This window comes from Macrotis lagotis, chromosome X (assembly GCF_037893015.1).
Source record: "Macrotis lagotis isolate mMagLag1 chromosome X, bilby.v1.9.chrom.fasta, whole genome shotgun sequence".
In the NCBI taxonomy this organism is placed as follows: Eukaryota; Metazoa; Chordata; class Mammalia; order Peramelemorphia; family Peramelidae; genus Macrotis; species Macrotis lagotis.
In genome coordinates this window covers 208961491-208977465 of record NC_133666.1, presented here as the reverse complement: position 1 = coordinate 208977465, position 15975 = coordinate 208961491, and the positions used below count along the sequence as shown (strand labels likewise).

The 15975-nt window shown below is 34.9% G+C and overlaps 1 long non-coding RNA gene across 3 annotated transcripts in view; it reads right to left on the bottom strand.

The window, feature by feature from the left end:
* LOC141498496 (uncharacterized) overlaps positions 1 to 12996 on the bottom strand; it is a 35220-nt gene extending 22224 nt beyond the window's left edge. For all 3 annotated transcript variants that reach the window (XR_012471658.1, XR_012471659.1, XR_012471660.1), the window contains exons 1-2: positions 12711 to 12996; positions 11591 to 11698 (exon numbers count right to left, since the gene is read on the bottom strand). This is a non-coding gene — a long non-coding RNA (uncharacterized LOC141498496). The remainder of the gene's footprint in view (positions 1 to 11590; positions 11699 to 12710) is intronic.
* Between the last annotated feature and the right edge of the window lie 2979 nt (positions 12997 to 15975).

The window sequence follows — 15975 nt, the reverse complement described above, 5'->3', positions numbered from 1 at the left end:
GATCAAAGGGTATGCACATTTTTGTTACCCTTTGGGCACAGTACCAAATTGCTGTCCAGAAAGGTTGGATGAGTTCACAGCTCCACCAACAATTTAATAGTGTCTCAGATTTCCCACATCCCTTCCAACAATGATCATTATCCCTTCTGGTCATATTGACCAGTCTGAGGTGTGAGGTGGTATCTCAGAGAAGCTTTAATTTGAATTTCTTTAATAAGTAATGATTTAGAGCAATTTTTCATATGACTATGGATTCTTTGATCTCCTCATCTGTAAATTGCCTTTGCACAACCTTTGACCATTTGTCAATTGGGGAATGGCTCTTTTTTTTAAATTTGACTCAGTTCTCTGTATATTTTAGAAATGAAATTTCAGAAATTTCAGATTGTTTTCCAGTTTACTACATTGTTTTTACAGTGGTTTTGTCTGTGCAAAAGCTTTTTAATTTAATGTAATCAAAATCATCTAGTTTGTTTTTAGTGATGTTCTTCATCTCTTCCTTAGTCATAAACTGCTTCCCTTTCCATAGATCTGATAGGTAAACTAGTCCTTGATCTTCTAATATTATCTTATAAATATATAATTATAATATTATAATATAATTTTCTAATATTATAATATTGGTTTTTTATGTCTAAATCCTGTATCCATTTGGATCTTATCTTGGTATAGGTTGTGAGGTGTTGGTCTAATCTTAAGTTTCTTCCATACTAACTTCTAATTTTTCCAGCAGTTTTTATCGAAGAGAGAGTTTTGATCCAAGAGAGTTTTTTATCCCAATAGCTGGATGCTTTGGGTTTATCAAACAGTAGATTACTATAATCATTTCCTGCTATTGCAACTAGTCTATTCCACTGCTCCATCACTCTATTTCTTAGCCAATACCAGGCAGTTTTTATGACTGATGTTGATTATTCTTTCACAACATGATTAATATGGAAATATGTTTAACATAGTTGAACATGTATAATCTATATTAGATTACTCTCTGTTAACAGAGTAGAGGAAGTAGAAAAATATGGAATTCAAAAACCTTACCAAAAATGATTGTTGAAAACTACCTTTACATGTAGTTGGAAGAATAAATAATAAATATTTAAAAAAAATAAATTCCATATTAGTCATTTTGTATAAGACAAATTGAGTAAAAAAAGAAAGTGAAAATAGCTTGCTTCAATTTATATTCAGACAGTATCAGTTCTTTTTCTGGAGGCAGATTAGATAGCATGCTTCCTCATTTGTCCTTTGGGGTTGTATGGATCATTCATTGTATTGCTGGGAACAGCTAAGATATTCACTATTCTTCATTGTACAATATTGCCGTTACTATGTTCAATTTTCTCTTGGTTCTGTTCACTTCAATTTGTATCAGTTCATATAAGTCTTTTCAGGTTTTTCTGAAATCATCCTGCTTGTCATTTTTAGAGCACAATAATATTCCATCACAGTCATATACTACATTTTTAAGGCACTCCCCAATTTATGATCATACCTTTGATTTTTCAATTTTTAGCCACCCCCAAAAGAACTGATTATATATACACACACACACACACACACATATACACACACACACACACACAAATATATATATATATATATATATATATATATATATATATATATATATCTGTTTTTGTACAAATAGGTTCCTTTTCCCATTTTTTATTTTGGTTTTCTTTGGGATAAAGACCTAAGGATATATACAGTTTTATAGTCTTTTGGGCATAGTTCAGAAATGCTTTCCAAAATATTTGGAACAGTTCACAATTCCAGCAGTGGTGCATTAGTGTACCAATTTTTCCACATCCCCTCCAACTTGCATCATTTTCCTTTTTTTTTGTCACAGTTAGCCAGTGAGGTTTTTCTTTTTGAATTGTGATTTTTCGAGGAATATCTTAAATTCTCCTTTCTAAACATTTTCCAGATTGGTTGTTTTAATAGTAGATATCTTATATTTCTTTGTATTTTTTCAGACTTTTAATTTTGCACTAATAATTTTCTGTTTCATAGAGTTATTATTTTCCATTTGTTCTATTTGCATTTTTCAAGGAGTCTGCTACCTGAGTAAGATTTATCACTTTCTTAATAATCATTGTTGGAAAGGTTGTAGGAAATCTGGGACACTATTACATTATTGGTGGAGCTGCGAACTCATCCAATCTTTCTGGAGAGCAATTTGGAACTATACCCAAAGGCATCAAAAATGTGCATACCCTTTGATCCAGCAATACCACTACTGGGTCTATACCCTGAAGAGATCATGAAAAACGGTAAAAAAAAATCACTCATACAAAAATATTCATAGCAGCTCTGTTTGTGGTGGCAAAGAATTGGAAATCAAGTAAATGTCCTTCAATTGGGGAATGGCTTAGCAAACTGTGGTATATGTATGTCATGGAACACTATTGTTCTATTAGAAACCAGGAGGGATAGGAATTCAGGGAAGCCTGGAGGGATTTGCATGAACTGATGCTGAGTGAGATGAGCAGAACCAGAAGAACACTGTACACCCTAACAGCAACATGGGGGCAATGATCAACCTTGATGGACTCACTCATTCCATCAGCACAACAATCAGGGACAATTTGGGGTTGTCTGCAATGGAGAATACCATCTGTATCCAGAGAAAGAACTGTAGAGTTTGAAGAAAGACCAAGGACTATTACCTTTAACAATATCTTATTATCTGATCTTGCTACCTCTTATACTTTATGCTTCTTCTTTAAGGATATGATTTCTCTCTCATCACATTCAATTTGGATCAATGTATACCATGGAAACAATGTAAAGACTGGCAAATTGCCTTCTGTGGGGGGGTGGGGGAGGGAAGTAAGATCAGGGAAAAAATTGTAAAACTCAAAATAGATAAAATCCTTAAGGTAAAAAAAAAAGATTTATCACTTTCTTATCTAAGGCATTCAATCAATTTTTTTTCCTCTAGAGTTGTTATTACCATTTTTCAAAAAAAAAACCTCATAACTTCAATTCTTCCAAGTATTTATGCAGTCATTAGAGAAAATTTATTTTCCCTTTGAGTCTCTGTTTCATCTAAGTTGATTTCTGAGGTATTTCTGAATGTATAATAATTCTTTGTAATAGAGAGTGTATTGTTCTCTACCCACATCTTCAGCCTTAATTCCTGATTAGAATTTTGTACCAAGGCCCTACTGTAGCTCTGTTCCACTTTTGGATAAGGTTAATAGCCTTGCTTAGTCTTAGTTGGCTTCACCTATATGCCTTGATGATTTCTATCTCAAGAAATGTCTATATACTCTAGTTTCTCATTGGAGTTCTTTATCATAATTTGTTTGGTGCTGGTTTTAGGTTTTTTCTTCATTCCTGAAGTTGCTCTGCTTTCCTTCATTCAGGAAGACGTCTTAGCCATAAATTCCCAACCTAAGCTTTTAGTGATTTTCTCCAGGGTTTCAGGATGGGGGTTGTGAATGGCTAATGAATACAAGACCCTTCTCTATTAAAAACCTGGCTCAGCTAGGAATGAACCCCGCTCATATCTAAACCTAGACCTGAAGGAAATTTTTAGTGGAGAGGGAGAAGGGAAAAGGCCTCAGGCTCAATTTTGGGACCACATGAGATGTCTTAAGGCCCCAAACATTTATCAAAGTAAGTTTACTTTGCCCAGACACAGCAAAGATATATAGTAAGGTGACCCTTTTCTTCAGGATTGATAGATGTGGGTTTCTTGCTCTTCAAGGAAATGATTCATTGGTGCAAGTCTGAGAGGCTCATACTCCACATGGCTGGAGGATTTTAATCCAGGAAACTGCATCAGCAAAACTGTGGTCAAACAAATTAGGAAAATGTTGATCCCATTACATACCAACACCTTGGGAAGAAAGGTCTTAAGTTTCTTCTATATGACCATATACTACTTAAAGGCTTACACAGTTTATAGTGAAAAGCTGCCTGGCAGAAGAATGAAATAGGCCTCAACCTTGCCAGTATCACCTACTGCTTCAATATTGCTAATGGAAATTGTCTGAGAAATTGCTTTCCAACTTTATGAAAGTTGCCTATAATATAAATAAATTTCTTCTTTTGAACCTTGCTGTGAAATTTATATGTGGATGAAGAAAGAACTATTTGTTTCTGAATGTTATTTTTTTGGAAATTACAATGCACCTGAATAAATTGTCCTCCATGATATAATTGCTTATTTATAGCCCAGTTACTTGAGATGGCAGCATGTGGTCCCCAAACAATGTTTAAGACAAATGCTTGGAATTTTAGGATTGTCTAAAGTTTGTGATGAAGGAACTGTTGGAATTTTTGGTTTGAATATGTAATTTGAGATGTTATTGGGATTTATGTTTCATGGACTTTTTTGTAACTTATTAGTATAGGGAACTAGAGAAGATACTTGAAAGCACAATATTTCATCCTCCTTAAGAGCCTAGAGATGTATCTGGTATTGGAGATATGGACAGGTCAGGTCAGAATGCATTATTAAGGGCCTACTCCAGACACTATGCTCAGCATCAGGGATTCAAAAAAGGCAAAAACAAAGAAATGAATGAATGAATGAATATAAAAAATTAAACAGTCCCTCATCTCAAGGAACTCACTTTCTAATAGAGGAAAGAACATTCACACAAGTAAGAACAAACAAGATATAACACAAATAGGAATAATCCCAGAGGGAAGAAAATAAGTATAGAAGATTGATAAAGACTTCTTTCAGAAGGTGAGACTTTGGCTTAGATCTGAATGAAATTGGGGAATCCAAGAAGCAGAGATAAAAAGAAGAGTTTGAGGCATGGAGGAAAGTCTGAGAAAATTCCTGAAGTCTGGAGATGGACTATTTTGTTTAAGGAGCAACAAGAAGGCTAATGTCACTGAATTGCAAAGTATGTAGAAGGAGATTAAGTTAAAAAAACTTGCAAGTGAGGAAGGAACCAAGTTGTGAAGGGCTTTCTAAGCTGAACAGATGATTTCACAGTCAATCATTGAATATAAAATATAAATTATACAAACTATATCCAGGATAAATTGGAGATAATCTCAAAGGGAAGTCCCTAAATAATCCTTCGCCCCTCCCCACCCAGAGCAAAGGACAAATACAGTAGAATAAAAGACTTCCCAGAATTCCTTCTAGTCATTGTTAAAATCCTACCATCTCAGACTTTTCTTAATCACTCATAATTCTAGTATTTTCTCTCATTGACTTTGTCTAATTTCACTTGTTTGTATAGTTATTTGCACGCTTTCTTTTTTTTTATTAGATATTGATAGACTGATTGATCCTGGAGGTAATAAGGAACTACCAAAATTTATTATAGTAATCCAGGCTTGACATAATGAGGGCCTGAACTGGGATGGTGCCTTATGTGAGAAGAGACGGGTGTATATACAAAGGAAACTTTGATAGTAGAAAGGTCAGGCCCTGACAACTGATTGATTGGGGGAGATGCGAGGAAAGATAGTGAGGAGTTGAACTTATGAACCTTGGTAAGTGGGAGGATATTGCTACCAATAGGGAAGTTAGAAGAGACTTGAAGGGAAAAATAATGAATTGAGGTTGGGACATGCTGAGTTTAAAATGTCTATGGGAAATCTATTTGTCTAATAGGCAGTTAGAGATGTGAGACTTCTGTTCAAGAGAGAGGTTAGGGCCAGGTAAATAAATCTGAGAATCATCTGTATAGAAAGCTTATTAAATCTATGGGAGTTGATGAGATAACTAAGTGAAATAAATATAGAAGGAAAGGAGAAGATAGACAAGGAAAAAAGTCTTGGGAGACAACAATTAACAAGTATTACCTAGATGAAGATCCAGAATAAAACAATTTAGGATAATCCACATAGAACCAATAGTTGGAGAACCAGGAGGAAGCAGAGTCACAAAAACCAGAGAAAAAAATATCTAGAGGAGGATAATTAACAGAATCAGAAGCTATAGGAAAATAATGGAGAATAATATTAAAAAGTATTATAAAGAGATTGTTAACTTTGGAAATTAAGAGATCATTGATTTCTAGAAAGAAGTTTCAGTTGAATGATGGGGTCAGAAGTCAGAATGAAGAAATTGCAGAACAGAGTGAAAGGAAAGAGGCATTGATTTCAGATCACTTTTTCATGGTTAGTTAAGAAAAGGACCATTACATTAAATTAAAAAGCTTTTGTACAGACAAAGCCACTGTAACCAAGATCAAAAGAAATGTAGTAAACTGGGAAACAATCTTTACAACTAGTATCTCTGACAAAGGACTCATTTCTAAAATATACAGAGAGCTAAGTCAAATTTAAAAAATAAAAGCCATTCCCCAATTGACAAATGGTCAAAGGATATGCAAAGACAATTTACAGATGAGGAGATCAAAGCTATCCATAGTTATATGAAAAAATTTCTCTAAATCATTACTTATTAGAGAAATGCAAATTAAAGCTTCTCTGAGGTACCATCTCACACCTCTCAGACTGGCCAGTATGACCAGAAAGGACAATGATCAGTGTTGGAAGGGATGTGGAAAATCTGGGACACTAAATATATTGTTGGTGGAGCTGTGAATTCATCCAACCTTTCTGGAAAGAAATTTGGAATTACTCCCAAAGGGCAACAAAAATGTGCATACTCTTTGGTCCAGCAATACCACTACTTGGCTGAAGAGATGATGAAAAAGGGTAAAAATATCACTAGTACAGAAATATTCACAGCAGCCCTATTTGTGGTAGCTTAGCAAACTGTGGTATATAATTGTCATGGAAAACTATTGTTCTATTAGAAACCAGGAGGGATGGGAATTCAGGGAAGCCTGGAGGGATTTGCATGAACTGATGAAGAGCGAGATGAGCAGAACCAGAAAAACATTGTACACCCTAACAGCAACATGGGGGTGATGATCAATCTTGATGGACTCACTCATTCCATCAGCACAACAATCAGGGACAATTTGGGGTTGTCTGCAATGGAGAATACCATCTGTATCCAGAGAAAGAACTGTGGAGTTTGAACAAAGACCAAGGACTATTAACTTTAATTGAGAAAAAACCCTGATATTATATAATTTTGCCATCTCTTATACTTTATTTTTCTTCCTTAAGGATAGGCTATTTTCTCTCATAACATTCAGTTTGGATCAATATGTACCATGGAAACAATGTAAACACTGGCAAATTGCCTTCTGTGGGGAGTGGGGGGAAGGAAGCAAGATTGGGTATGGATGAAGTGATGGTCTTTTGGGTTGATATCTATATTTGTGGATAGTAGGGAAGCAGTTAGCAGAGAGGGTCAGACTGCAGATAAGTGAGACACTAAAGATAAATGACTGACTGGAAAAAACAGTGGGTACAATCTACTAGAAAAGATGGGCTAAAATAAATGTTCCAGTTGCAATTGACTTACTTGAGGACAAGTGTGGATGAATCAGGTTTAAAATTTTAAAAAGAAAGGTAGCTTGCACTCTCACTTCTGAACTGTCAACTGTAATTATGAATTGTGGACTATAATTCTGTCTCTCTGCATCTCTTTCATCTTTAAAATTTCCACTTAAGGAACTTTGCATAGGCCAGATCCCAAGTCTAAGGCTTCTTCCTCCATAGTTGAAATAGCTACTACTTGAATCTAGGAAATAGAACAACTTGAATTTGAGTCTAGTGAAGGCACAAATCACCTCACACCTGGAATATTGCAATAGTTTTTTGGTGAGTCTTGCCTGCTTCTAATATCTCCCCACTCATCTGTATCCTCCATCCAAGGTTCTACCACTCCCCTATTAAATAAACTCCACTGGCTCCCTATTGTCTTCTGGTTCAAATATAAAATGCTGTGTTTGATATTCAAAGCCTTCATAAATTAGGCCCCCTCCTACCCTTCAAGTCATCTTACCCCTTCTACAATACATATTCTTCAATCCAATGACACTAGCCTCCTGAACACTGACCTTCATCTCTCCACTCCAGGTATTCTCTCTGGCTGTCTCTTGTGCCTTGAAATCTCTCCTTTCTCAATTCTACCTACCAACTTGCCTAACTTCCTTTAAAATACTATCTAGAAACTTTTCCCAATTCCTTGATTTTAGTGCTGTCCCTGTTAATTATTTCCTGTTTGTTCTGTATATAGTTTGCTTTGTCTATGACTGTTTATGTATTGTCTCCCCCATTAGATTGTAAAATTTTTGAGGCCTGGAGCTGTCTTTTGTCTCTGTTTTCCCAGTGATTTGAGTCTGGTAGTTTTTTTTAAAGCTTTTTGTTTCTTATTTAAGCATAAGTGGTCCCTAGTCTTTGTAGCAACCTTGTAGGTTTAAGATGACAGTGGAATCCAAATGGCAGTAAGAGGCATTTCCTGAATTGGTGATAATCAAGTTCTGTCATGATTTTCCAACATCTATTAGTTTCTTAAACCACCTCTATAGCTGTTTGGCTGATCCTGACATAACTAAGGTAGATCAGCCAGAGTCTGTGACACCCTGGCCTTGAGCATCTGGCCAAGCTCAAAACAACAGAGATCAATCCTAGTAGAATCAATGTTCTGTGACTCTCCAGGCACTGTTTTATTAACATGGGAAAGGTTACAGTTAGCATACGACTAGATGGACTTGGATTTGCCCTTGTCTGGGGCCTCTTTTTCTACCAACTCTACTGCCACAGGGACCAGTTTCACTGCCCATATTCATGCCTGCTTCTCCTGCCACTGCTGCTAAGGATAGCACCTTTGCCTACTGCCACTGTCTCACAACTACCAGTGGGAATAGCAATATATAACAGATTGACTCCTCCACATTGATGCCAGTGGTCATTTGATAACCTCTCCCCAGGGAAGGCCTGAAGACTCCCCAAAAAATAACATTTCTGAAAGGTGGTTAAACTTTCTGACAACAAAGGGAAAATGACATTGACTACTTAGCTCTTGCAGAAGGGGCAATCCTTCCGAGAATTCAAATGCTACAAAGATTTGATTATTTCCTACCGTGAGTTTCCCAGGGAGAGAAAGGTCCTGGATGGTGGTCAGGGAACATTCAATGGAAAGAAGTACAGAAGTTCCTCCAGAATTATGATAAGGATTAGTGACTATGCATGATATTATCACCTTCACTGTCACCCTTAGTTATCTTTCTTGATACTATTCCTACTCATGATTACCTCTTTACTTAGAGTCACACTGAACAATAAAGATTTGGCATCATTATGTTGAAGAATTGTTTAGATCTACAACTTGGCCCTTCCAAAGGGTGGAAAAGTAAGGGTGGAAAGCAAGCAAAGCCAGAGATTTTTGATCTTCATTCTTTCATATTTGGTCACTCCTTCAAGGTTGTAACATTATTTTGTTTTGATTTTGCTATCCTTCAGATTTAATTTTTCCTTGCCTCCTTTAGTGCTGCCTTCATTAGACTTCTCATATCTCCAAGTACAGGAATAACTATCCTAAAGTCATTTAATTAATAAAAACTCTTCAGAAAATCTTAGGAAAATAACTAAAGATTATAGTAGGCACAATATTGAAAAGCACCATACGTATTCATCTAAATTAGATAATTTTTTTTCTTGAAAAACCTGTCCTTGAGATTTGATTGACTCAAGAGATTAAACCTTGACCACAAGAGTTCCCCCTCCACCCCTTGAGGTTTCACAAGGTAGCCCAGCACCATGAGCAAGACTTGAAAGTTGTGCTCAAATGAATTATATTTTATTCTGGATGAACATCCTTGCCAAGAATGGCAGCTGGTGGCTCAGTGAATAGAGTTCTGAGTCTAGAATCAGGAAGATCTGAGTTGAAATTCAGCTTCAGACATTTACCAATTATGATTTTGGGCAAATCCTCAACTGCAGGGGTTCTTGTGAAAATCAAAAGAGATGATATTAGTGAAAATGCCTAGCCTACTGCCTGTTACCTAGTGGAGTTAAATAAGTGATTATTCCTTCCTCTGTATCTTATATTTTTAAAAATTTTATGACATATTACATCTGTCTCATTTTGTTTCAAGGAGACTTGCCTAAGTCAAACCAGACATATGGTCTATCAATTCATTACAGTTCAAGTGATGGTTTCATACAGTAACATTCCATAGGAAAAATATGGATATAATTACAGCTACCTTCCTCCATCCCCCCCATCTATTGATTACTTGTATTATTCTAATCATTACTGGATATATAAAAGGATATAATCCCTTCTGCCACAAATTTGGATAAATTGCTATGCACTTGTGATAGGTATTTGAACAGCTGTTGGGCTTTGTGCTGAATGATGCCAAATTCAGCTCTCATCATTATAAATGGCTGTAGATTAGCTAAAATCTTTGCATGCATTCCAGATATGGATCTACAGAGTTTCTTTGTCTTATACCCTACAGTTTAGATAAAGGGCCTTTAAAGTTTTTCATTAAATAAATACATTAACCCTATAGAAGATATATGATATGCCTGTCTCAGACTTCTATAAATTTTTCCTCAGGCGAACAATAGTACTTTAATAAAAAAAAAAGTTTCTAATCTGGCCTTATTTCTTCTGTCTGTAATAAAGTTTGCCCTAGCTTGTCATGGGGTTCCTCAATGGAACAAGGCTTCAGATTCAGCCCTACCTTTAAGTGAATTGTTCACTTCTGGTAAATGAAACTGGCTTTGGATACCTTCCCTGTCCATTTTTAACCCAAATATTTTTTCAGGCTTCTTTGTCCAGGCCTCTTTTCTTATTAAACTATTTTCTTGACTAGCTCTTTCTCCAGAGGAGTGATTAAATTAAATGTTCATAGAAACCAATCCTTATTGCTCAATTACTTAGTATTTTTTCAAATGATCCATCAGATTAGTTTGATTCAATAGATCAAATAATTTATAGAATACTGACTAAGTATACTTCTCAAACCTAATCTAACATTCTTGCCTTCTAAATTCAAGGTCAAATCTGGTACTTCTTCACAGATGACACAGCATTATTCAGGTCAGGGGAAACTAGTCCTCAGCAAATATGATTTTCCTTTAATAAGTCTAGGGAATTAGCCTTTATCTTGAGCTCTTCCTCTCCTGCACTGCCCTAATCATATAATATCATTTTTTGTTCTCTAAGCCCACTATTATATTTAGGAAACTTTTGAATTTCTAATCCAAAAGTAAACACATTTATTGAATGTATTAATTCAAATCTTTAAAATACATTCAAAGATAAAATCGATAATGGTAAACTATTCCTATTAAAAATAATTAAATAACTTGGCCAGAATTCTACAACTAGTGACCAAGAACAGATTTGAACTCATATGTTTCTGACTTTTGGCCTAGTGTTCTATCCACTGTGCTTCCAGCTGCCTCTATTATTTTGGAGTATTTATGTAATCAACCAAATTTGTTGTGCACCCTTTGGCTTGTTCTCATTATTCAAGTTCTAGAATATCAGTTGGAACATTTGTATATTCCCTCATTAATTAATAAAATTTAACATAATCTCTAAATAACTGTTTAATAACTAGAAGAAATCTTTTTTTTCCTATAGTGGATAGTCATACCATATCTATTTTAACTTTTATCTATTAAGATTAAGTAAATATTTGTCACTGGTTATACATTTTTAAACAATATAATCAATAATTATAATATAGCCATGTAAAAAAACTTCACATTTATATTTAATATTTACCTCTGAGAATGATTAAAGGCAGGACTGCAGCTTCCACATTATTCTGGAAAAACAGTTCCATAATTTAATTCACTCAAGATACCATGCAAAGTCTCTTGTCGGGGTTTTCTTCATCATTTTTGTAAGAAAAAGGTTAAAATGGTTCCAATAAGAAAGAAAACTTTTCTATCTTCTTTCTCTCCTCTCTAGCTTTTCCCAAGCCATGAAAATTCTTATTTATTCTCTAAAGTCACCACCCTATACTTCCTTATCAAACTGACAGTTAACATTTTTATTTCCACAACATTGGTTCTTTAAAATGATGTGATAGTAATTATGAACTTTGCAGGGGAGCTTTTTCAAGTAAAAGAAAAATTTATATTATTATTATTATTATTATTATTATTATTCATAGCAGTCATGATGTGCACTTTCATGTACTTTCAATCCTTCAGCTTCCTTTAGTTCCATTCTGCATTTGAAGGAGTTATTTTTTTCGGAAAGCTTTTTTTATCTCCTTTTCCAGCTGGTCAATTCTGCTTTTTAAGGTATTCTACTCATTTGCCTTTTGTTTTGCTTTTTCCATTAGGCCTAAACTGGTTTTTAACATATTATTTTCTTCAGTATTTTTTGTATATCTTTCACTAAGCTTTTGATTTGGTTTTCATGATTTTTCTGCATCGCTCTCATTTTTCCTCCATCATCCTTAATTGCTTTTTCAAAGTCTTTTTTGAGCTCATCCATAGTCTGAGCCCATTTTCTATTTCTCTTAGAGGTTTTGGATATGGGAAGCTTCGATTTTGTCATCATCTGAGTATGTTTTGATCTTCCATGGGACTAAAGTAATTCTCTATGGTCAGATTCTTTTTTTTTCTTTTGCTTACTCATTTCCTCAGCCCAAGGTAGCACTTCCGGGGCTTTGGGGTTTTTTTGGGGGGGACACCCCACTGGGACCTTTATTCCTCCAAGGTCTTAAGCTATCTTGCCTGTGCTTTGATATGTAGATGCCCCCCCCCCACTTCCCTCTGCCCTGGGGCTATAAGGAGGAATCCTGCTATCTTAGTATGGAAGCCCAAACTGCAACCTGGATCTGAGTGGCAAACAGCAGAGTCCTGCCCCAGGGAGAGCAGACTTCCCTTACCATCTCTGGGGGTGCAGGTTGCTTTCTCCTGATTCTCACTGCTGATTCTGTGGTCCGTGCTCCTCACTCCACACTCATTCTGGTGCTCTCCCTGCCCCTTCAAGCTGTTGCTGGTGATCTCTGGGCTGGACTGAGCTGGGCTGGGCTGGGCTGTGGCCACAGCTTTTTTTCCAAATGCAGGTCCTGGTGAAACACACCTTTCCCCACCGGAACTTCTAAGTTATCTTGGACTGGGAAAATGTATCACTCAGTCTTTCTGTGGGTTCTGCCTCTCTAAATTCTAGCTAGAGCCATCATTTGTTTGGTTTTTTTGGAGGGGGTGGAGTTTGGAGGGAAGGAGTTCTTGGGAAATGCTGCCTTCATGCTGTCATCCTGGTTCCCTGTTTTCCATTTTTTTTCTTAGCAGTTTATATCATATAAAATTTTTTTCCCAGGTAATGTGTGTTTTTACTTTATCAAACATTAGGTTGTTGAATTACATTGTTTTTGATTCTCCCTTGTCTAATCTGTTCCATTGAGCTTTATCTCTATTTTCTAAATAATATCAGATGCCTTTGATGACTGCTCCTATATAATAAAGTTTGGGATTTGGAAGTGTTATTACCCTTTCATCCATATTTCTCTTCTTCCTCTAACTTTTTAGTTGCATATTTAGTTCATTGATTTTTCTTTCTCTAATTTATTCATGTAAGCATTTAAAGATATTATATATTCCCTGACAGCCACCTTGAGTGCATCCATAGGTTTTGGTATGTTATTTCATTACTATCATTATCTAGGATGAAATAATGAATTCTTTCTATAGTTTGTTGCTTGATCCACTCATTCTTTAAAATTAGGTTATTTAGTTTCCAATTAGTTCTGTGTCTACATTTCCCTGGCCCAATATTGTATATGATTTTTATTGCATTATGATCTGAGAAAGATGTATTCACTGTTGCTGTCTTTCTGCAATTGATTATTAGGCTTTTATACCCTAGTACATGGTCAATTTTTTGTGTAAGTGCTATGTACTGCAGGAAAAAAAAAGTATATTCCTTTCTATCCCCATTCAGTTTCCTCCTTAGGTCTCTTCATCACTTCCCTTGATATTTTAAATATTTTGTTTTTTTCAAATATATTTTGTTATTATTTTTATCTAGTTCTACAAAATATCCCCTTGGTAAATTAGTTAGGGGAACAAAGAAACTGAAAATTAACATTGGCAGTATAACACTGAAACTGAAAATTAACATTGATAGTTTAAGCATTTTATTATATTGAAATGGCCTAACCATGAACACTGAATATTCCAACTTTATTTTTATTTTTTATTTTTTTAGGTTTTTGCAAGGCAAATGGGGTTAAGTGCCTTGCCCAAGGCTACATAGCTAGGCAATTATTAAGTGCCTGAGACCGGATTTGAACCCAGGTACTCCTGACTCCAGGGCCGGTGCTTTATCCACTACGCCACTTAGCCGCCCCTCTATTCCATCTTTATTTAAGTTGTTCATTATTTCTTTAAGAAGCACTTTTCACAATAGAATCTATATAAATTTTTTCTGTTCTTTAGTAGATCAATCCCAAGATATTTTATACATTTTATAATTGTTTAGAATGGGATTTCCCTTTCTATTTTTTTCTTGAGTATTATTATGTTAAAATGCTGTTGATTTTTGAAGGTTAATTTTATACTCTGTAACTTTGCTGAAGTTATTGTCTCAATTAGTATCTTGGCTTATTTTCTAAGTATTTTATAAAATCAGGTGCAAATTTGGACAGTTTTGTCTCCTCTACTTATTTTTATTACTTTAATTTTACTCTTGTCTTCACTACTATTGTTAGCACTTGCATAATTATATCAAGTGATACTGGTGAAAGTGAGTGTTATTGTTTCTATATTTTGGGGGGAAAGATTCTAGACTATTCCCATTGCTTATGGTACTTGTTTTTGTTTTTAGATAGATTCTTTTTATGATTTTAGAAGGTCATAGTAGTCCTATACTTTGTAATGTTTTTAGCACAAAGTTTCTTGTTCTCTGTCAAAAACTTTTTCTGAATCTATTGATGTGATCATCTAGTTTGAGATTTTTGATTTTTAATGTAGTTAATGATATCAATTATTTTCCTAGTGCTGAATCATCCTCATATCTTTGGTAAAAATTCTACTTGATCTTAATGAATGATTTTGTAAGTAAATTATTGTAATCTGTTTGATAGAATTTTGTTTAAATTTTTTATCTTTGACATTTTTATTTAAAGTTTTGAGTTCCAAATTCTATCCTTTCTTACTTGCCCCCCCGAGATGATAAGCAATATGACATCAATTATATATGTGCAATTATGTAAAACATTTATATATTAGTCATTTTGTTAAGAAGATGAATAAAAGGGAAAAAATAAGATAAAGAAATTAAAAATAGCAGGTTTCAGTCTGTATTCATTCAATGTCAGTCCTTTCTCTGGAAACAGGATAGTATGCTTCATCATTAGCACTGGAATTTTCTGGCTCATTACATTGCTAAAACTAGCTGGTTCTATTCACTTCTCTAAGGATCAATTCATGTAAATCTTTCCAGAATTGGGGTGGCTAGGTGGCACAGTGGATAAAGCACCAGCCTTGGAGTCAGGAGTACCTGGGTTCAAATCTGGTCTCAGACACTTAATAATTACCTAGTTGTGTGGCCTTGGGCAAGCCACTTAGCCCCATTTGCCTTGCAAAAAACTAAAAAAAAAAATCTTTCCAGGATTTTCTGAAATAATTTTCCTTATCATCATATTCCATTGCGATCATATACTATAGCTTTTTTTAACCTTTCCCAAATTAATGGGCATTCCTTTGATTTCCAGTTCTTTTTTGGTGAGTAACTTCCTTTTTTAAAATGTTATTTTATTTTGTTTTTTCAATAACATGCCAAGATAATTTTCAACATTCCTCTTTATAAAAGCATTTGAGTTTCACAGTTTTCTACCTCCCTCCCTCCCCTCCCCTCCCCTCTCTTCATAATAGTGAGTAATCTGATGTAGGTTATACATGCATAATTATGTTTGACATATTTCCATATGAGTTTTGTTGTGAAAAAAAATCAGAACTAAAGGGGAAAAATCATGACAAAAAGGAAAAAAAACATAAAATAAGTTTTAAAATGTGAAATAGTATCTTTTGTTCTGCATTCAGGTTTTATTCTCTGGATGGCATTTCCATGACAAATCTTTCAGAATTGTCCTTGATCCCTGAACTGCTGAGAGGATCTAAGTCCATTATAGTTACTCATTATACAATGTT